We start from the raw sequence: 7,561 nt of genomic DNA, 5'->3' as shown, positions 1-7,561 counted from the left end.
ATGGTTTTCCCAGGCTAAAATGCTGAAAGTATGTGGTGAAACCTGTGAGGATTGTAGTTAGGAGATAAATGTTCAATTCAGGGTGAGAAGAATATCTTCTAAACCCAGCACTAACAGACCGATAGACGGACATCCATGCAATAGCATGACGAGCCGCATGGAGCATCTTTATGCTCACAGGAGATAAATCATGACCATAGATGCGAAAGCGCTTGGTGAATTCGCATGTGGAAATCTGAGATTTCTTTACCAAAATCTTGACACCCAACTGGTCAATAACAGACCGATAGACTTCCGCAACTCCCATTGACGATATCATCACCGAGGAGAGCATAACGCTTAAAAACAGGATTAGGATAGACCTTTTCTGCACAGTACCACACAATGAAGTGATGGCAAAATGCGAAGAGCGGGCAAGACCCAACGGTTGGCCGGTAGCAAAATGAATGAGACAGCTCAAACCGAGTCAACGAGAATCATGAGAGGTCTGGCAAGAGAAAACATTCTGGCCAAGACCACAAGCAACCCATGCAAACGCAGTAAGCCGATTAAACTTAGCTCCGATAATAAGACATTGCACTGCCAGAGGAAATCAGTCAGTGGCCGATGAGAAATCAAAAGAAAAGAGAGATTTAACCCTTTGAAGCTGGTGCGAATCGATCGAACGTACTTAAATAAATAGGAATTAATCTAAGAACGGACATAGACCAGTCATGTGCAGTTCGGATTTTAAATTGCTAAAAGGCATTCAAGATTGCGAAGACCCGACATTTGCCACCACCTTTTTCCTGGCCAAACAACCCGGTGAAAATGGTTGCATCAATGCATCGTCAGACTCCCAGACAGTCATCCGATCAAGGAGAGAATGACAATTACCGTAAACTAGAACTCCCTTCCTTATCTTTAGAATGACGTATGATAAGTATTGCTTGTCTTGCAATGAGCGTGATAGAGGCTCGTAGCAGTATGTTTAGTGACAATTGGAGTGCAGTGTTCATCTGGTCGAGCCTCGAATAGACTCGATAGGCGAGCGGTATGCTTTCCTACCTTGTCCCAACGATCTTCAGTCTTATTCAGACCTCACTTATCATGCTCACCGGGTCTCGTTGAGGTACTCTAAAGGTCTTTTGTAAGAAAACTGCGCTTCCCCTCTGTAGTCAAACCATACGTAACAGATATCCACGCACAACGAGATCGGCTCAGTCTCAATCAGTTGGAAGAGGGGCAGGAGGGAAGCTCAACGCGCGCTAGCTGCGCCAGGCAGGGGTCAAATCTTTTTCTTTCGGTATCCATAAGAAGAAGCCCATTCTTTTTGGGGTGGACAAAAGGGAAGAACGTTTGGTGTAATTTAATCATAAAAAGTCAAAAGGCCTTTTTGCCCCTTCTTTTTTAGGCAGTCCGGGCAGAAGGAAGAAAGAGCGCTCTTTCTTTTCGCTGCCTGAGTCCCAGCCCAGTCTGACCTCAAGTTTGCTTGCTTCTTTAGATTAGAGTAGTACTCCCTCCCAAGGGTAGTGGGTAGGCTTTCTGATTAACCTTAACCAGAATTGTAGTGTAGCCCGACCATACAAAAGAGAAGAAAGGGGCCTTTCCTGAAACTTCGGAGGGCTTACGAGAGCGCTTGAGAGACTTTAACATGGCATTATCATAGCATAGACCATCTTTGGTTTGAAAAATGCAAATAATTTAGTTGAGTGTCACGGACAGCTAGATTTTGCCACTCATTATTGTGTTCCAACATGTCGTCAAATCATTTTCAGCTATATCCTCCTCCCCTCCACTAGCCCAAGAGCAGTCCACAACAATGTTTTGAGGAGTCGACCGCTATCATTCATGGATAACCTAAAGTCCCAGTAAAAGAGGTTGATATTCGAGTCTGATATAGTAGCCGTCGTACTTGAGCATAGAAGGGGCGAAGATAACACCTCAAAGAGAAGATTCCCCATTCCCAGCCAAAGGAAAGAGCTTACGGACAGATTATTTTGGTTTGCAGAGAAAAGAGCCTCTGGTCATCACATCATTGGGGACTATTTGTATATGATCTTGGATCTATGTTTCCAGATGTTTTGTCAGATCACTCTACAGAAGGGAAATCTGGATGAGACAAAAAAGAGAAGTAGTGCCGGTCCCGCCCCGAGGGAGGAAATTGGGTTTATTTAATAATAATATATATAGAAGAGAGTGGTTAGGAGAGAGAATCAATCTTTAGTAGTACGCCCGGTTCACCAGGTTCTACCACTGCAGGGCTCAATCATAGTCCAAATCTGAGTTTGATCCTGGCTCAGAAGGAACGCTAGCTATATGCTTAACACATGCAAGTCGAACGTGATTTTCGGGGAGCTGGGCAGAAGGAAAAGAGGCTCAACGCTAAAGTAGTCTCGCCCTGCTTCAAAACGTAAGGGCGCGCGCGTAGGCTTACGCAGTGGGGCAACCAACCCAACCCGGCACATCCAATTCAATTCAATTCCGATCAACAAGTTGGAGGTATGGCTGAGTGGCTTAAGGCATTGGTTTGCTAAATCGACATACAAGAAGATTGTATCATGGGTTCGAATCCCATTTCCTCCGGTACGGAAGTTGAACGGGCGAAATGACATTACATAAGAGAAAGAACCTATTCTTGAAGGAGTCCTACGGAGGACAGAAGAGCACACTACTTAGTGACTAGGAGCGGAGCGCCTCTTTCTTGTTCTTGGTTGGCTCTCTCTATTGTTGTTTGTAGATCGTGCGTCCTGCGCATTGATCCGGCAGCGAGACCCGCCCTGGTTGTAGAGCGACCAGCAATCGTGTCATACCACAATGTGACTTTTTGTCAGAAGATCAGACATCAAAAAGGATCGATGCCCATGGAAAGCCAACTTCTGCAATTGCTAGAGCCACCCTTTCTACATTTACCCAAAGAAAGGACCCCCAATGCATGACAATTATCACTAAAAAGGTTGCAGCCACTCCATATGATACCAAGCTTTGGTGGAGAACTCAGAGCCTGATCAATCCTTTGCAATTGTTAGGGACTCGACAGGCAGTGGAAGATATCCCTTCTCATTCTCTTCTTTATGTGCCACTGAACCTGAATGGCAGGGAAGCCCAGGCCATGGTGGACACTAGAGCCACTCATAATTTCATTCGAGAGGTAACCATTGTATGGTTTGGGTTGAGCGTTTGCATGCACAGCAGCCTTGTCAAGGCAATCAACTCCCAGGCCCAGGCGGTAGCAGGTAGAGTGCCTTGAGAATGAAGGCATTGTTATCTCGGCATAATTATTGGCCCAATATGGGCGAGGACATTGAAGCTTATGTGAAGTTGTGCCAGCAAGACAAGTCTGAGAGAAGACGCGAAGCTGGTCTTCTTTAGCTTTTGCCTGTACCAGAAAGGCCTTGGCAATCCCAGTTCTCATAATGTGTCTGTTTCGCAAAGGAACTGGTTAAGTTTGCTGCAGGAGTATCTCCATCACTATGTGTCTGTTTCGCAGAGGAACTGGTTAAGTTAACTTGATGTGGCCCAGTTCTCATATGGGTAGCCCAGGTGTCATCATCGCGTAAGGGGGTCATGGAAGGGTTCAAATCTCACCGCCAAGAGAGGAAGAAAGAAGAGGTGCTTTCAAAAGCTTCTCGTAGGATGAAATGAAGAAGTATGCTGACAAAGGAAGGAGGCCCTTGGAGTTCAAGGTTGGTGATAGGGTTTGGTTGAAACTAACTCCTCAAGTAAAGTTTTGAAGAAGTTTCACCGTCAGGATTTGGACAAGGGCTTGATCACTCGTCAAATTGAGTATGGATTCTCGTATTCTTAAAGCACTGTGCTATTTTCATTCTGAATGAACACTACTCTATTGTTCTTTCTTCATTCTTCAGACTGCGCACATTTCTTTCTTAGAACTTCTTTCTTTAATAATATTGTATATTATACTGACTTAAGAGAACTATCTCTTCAAATCATCCTACTCTACTCAATCCTTTACACCGATGTATCTTTCATGCTATCCAAAAATTCAGACGCATGGGCTACGTGAGACCGTTTGTTTACCAAGCAAAGCAGACAACGGGGGTAGTTGCTTGGAAAGCCTGCATCAGCCCGATGTGGTGGCCTTGTTTCAAAGCATCTATAACGGGACTAGAGACCTTAGGGAGGTAAATCATGAATTCATGGCAATTATTCCTAAGGAGCAGAGGAGATCTCGGAGTTCAGGGCGATAACATTACTCAATGTTATCTTCAAGGCATTCTCAAAAATTCTAGCAAACAGGATGAAGCCGCTGATGGGAGAGCTCATTCACCCCACTCAGAGCGCATTTACTATGGGAGATGGATTGCGTAGCCATTGCACAGGAGATTGTCCATACCAAAGAAATCGGAGAGTAGGGAGTCGTTCATCCTCAAGCTAGATTTTCTGAAGGCATATGCCTAAGTGATGAATCTTGGGTCCATAGGCCATTTGTCTAAGAGGTGCTCATCCCTATTTATGTAGATCGGGTGGTGAGGTAGTGGGACAATCCTACGAATTAGGATAGGGTGTGTAGGGGGCAATTACATGAACTTCACGGTTGCTCCCCCGCTCCCCGCTATAAAAAAGAAATTTGAGCATGCGCCGCCTGCACTCCACACTATTCCGAGCTACCAGAAAGAGACTTAAAAACAAATCTGGTGATAAGATATAGGAGAAAGCTAGTTGTCCTGATTCCCATGTAATATTGTGAACCTTTAGTCCTCCTCTTACCTTTGAATAGAAATAGAATAAGTAAGTTAAAGTTTTTTATTTAACCGGTAGTGCTCGGTGATGTTCATAAAAAATCCATGTCAGTCAAGTGGCTCTTGTTCGACAAACTCCTCTTTGGTCCTAAGGATCAAAATGGAGACAGTGTTGCCTAGTGCACTATTTTGCTTCCTCCAGAAATGAATATGAATTGGATTTCATTGCCTCCCTTGGAATGAGAAGGGTGGTCCACCGAAGGAAAGAGCGGCCCGGCACATGTCCCAATTAGTGGAAGATAGCTACTACAACTCTGCAATACATAGCTCGCTGGCAAGACATTGCTAGCTCAGCTCTCTCCGAGACATTTTCCTTTAGGCTACAGGGAATCTGATTCACTGCTTTCCCACTTTCTGCTCCCGAATAGCTAGGGCTACATGGTTGTCCTCGAACACGACTTGAAATAAATAACTATTTATGAATTAGTGAAAGGTGAGATATCTTAAAGTGAAGTACTCGACTAGAGAATTCAAGTGCCTGGGATTCGGATAGTGAATTATGAAATCATGTTGCTTTTGACTCCATCTTTGCACCAAGATGGATATTGTTCCAAAACCCACTCCTATGAGAAACCTAGGAAGAGAGAGGAGAGAGGAGAACTCACATCAATGGAAGAAGAAAGGATAAGAGGATCCGGGGAGAAGACAAGTCTCCAAAGACACAAAAGAAAAGCTCATTCGACTCAATCGACAAAGAGGTTCACAGTGGGGAATGGAAGCTTCCAGTTGAAAGAGCATGAGAACCCTAGATATCTGGGATACCCGTACTTAGATGAGTGTCCAAAATGTAAAGGATAATGAGGAAGGAAGAATGATTTCTATGAAAAGAAGAGTTTTGCCAGGATATCTGCTACCTAAGGAATTCGAAAGAGAGGTGAGGACCGTGAACATAGAAAGATAAAAAGGGATTACGCTTCGAATCAAAGGCATCCGGTATCTAGAGAAGGCTATAACCCCCTGCTATGAAATAGTCCTTCTCGCTCACACCTTGTTCTATCTCCCTGCCTCGATCTTTTGCATCACTCGGTGCTTTGATCTAAGGATTAGTCTAAAAAAAAAGAGAAGAGTCCAATTAGGAAACTATCCTCAAAGACCCGAATGAGCCTCCTGCCCGGTCTTACCTGCCCTTACTCTGTAGATTTACAAAGACCCGAACAACTTTCAAAGTGACTGGAATAGCAAGAAAGGAAAAATAGAGGCCTTATCCCTCCCCCGCAGGATGTCGAGTAGCTTCGGATAAGGAATCCAAGGTCAACGGCCCCCTTGAAGTCCTATGGATCAAGGGGGTTAAGGCGTAAAGGTCAAGAGGCCCCCTACTCGAATCCATAGCAAAAGAGTCACTATCGGACATCCTTCTATTTATTAGCTCTATAGATGAAAGGAAGGTCAACTCAAAGGCCTAAGAGGCTTTCCCAAGGCAAAGAAGTACCAATAGAAGGAGCTAAAATAAGATCTCATCGCGGTCAAGTTAAGATAGAACCAGGACTTGAAGCCAGAATCAATGAAAATCAGTTAGTAGATCGACTATCTCGTATATAGAAGCCCACCTGACTCACCTCTCCAATGGAACTTGAAGTCAAGAGGATTGCTCCGATACAAGTGCAGCTAACATATCCGAAGGAAGTAAAGCACTCAATCAACGGGAGAGTCTTAAGCTCATTTTCGTTGAATTTGGGTTTTAAGAATATATTCCGAAAGGAAGTTAACGATGTGCGAAGTAAAAGATTGCCATTCGCCTCTCGTGATTAGCTCCTTGCGTACGCTCCCACTATGGAAATGAGTCCTTCGTTTAGCTCTCGTCATTGGTCAGTTCCCCTCACTCAACCTCAATAAGAAGATCCTCTTATTCTTATTGAGTGAGTTATTGACTTATTTGATTCGATTGGCTTGGTCTTTTACCCAAACGGAAGAATTGGCTTTTTTTTTATGTGTATGCTCCTACACCAGTTACTACAACAGACTGATTTTTTATTGATTTCCTGACTTTCGTTCTTGTTAATACTACCCATTAGTGGAGCTAGGAAATTCGGTTGTTTAACATGAGGCAATGAAATTGTTGTGATGGAAGTTTTGGCTATTCCCTTTGCTTGTCTTCCTGGTCTGGCAGACTCGCTTTCTCTCTCAATTTAAGTTTTGGGATCAGTTGATTATGACCAGAGCAATCAACGAATTCCGCCAAAATAGAAGATCAACCTGACCAAATTTTCCTGCTAAAAAGACTTTCTCTATTCTTCTTCATTCTAAACAGGAAAGCATCAACAAAACTTCCCTTCCATATAGATCGTCGTGGCATGAACTAAATTCTGCCTTTCCCCACCACTACTGCCCGAAATCCTGCTTTGGTGGGCTTTCCCCAAGGCGACACTGAAGGTCTACCTCCTTTCATGCACCCCTCACCTCCTCTATGAGGATGATCCACTGGATTCATTGCAACACCACAAACAATAGGGCGTCTGCCTAACCACCAGCTTTGTCCTGCTTTTCTAAGCTTACATGCACCATGGGTGGGATTGGAAACTATACCAATAGTAGCTCGGCATCGGGAATCTATGAGTTTTTCAAGACCCGAAGGTAGCCGCACAAGACATTGTGGGGCTGGCTCCTTAATTATTTTTTCATAAGTTCCTGCGGCTCGAGGCAGCTTTGCGCCTTGACTTAGATGACATTCAATATCATGTACCCATGTTCCTATATGTATATTAGCTAATGGTATGCAATTTCCTACTTGAGAATTTAGATCAAGTATCTCGTATCTATAAGCAGGGGAGCGTGGTCAAGAAGCAGCCAGCTGACTGCCCCTTTCAACCCGACCTTTATTT

Source organism: Dioscorea cayenensis, chromosome 9 (assembly GCF_009730915.1).
Source record: "Dioscorea cayenensis subsp. rotundata cultivar TDr96_F1 chromosome 9, TDr96_F1_v2_PseudoChromosome.rev07_lg8_w22 25.fasta, whole genome shotgun sequence".
Classification (NCBI taxonomy): domain Eukaryota; kingdom Viridiplantae; phylum Streptophyta; class Magnoliopsida; order Dioscoreales; family Dioscoreaceae; genus Dioscorea; species Dioscorea cayenensis.
The sequence above is the reverse complement of the archived record's forward strand: the minus strand, read 5'-3'. Positions refer to the sequence as shown.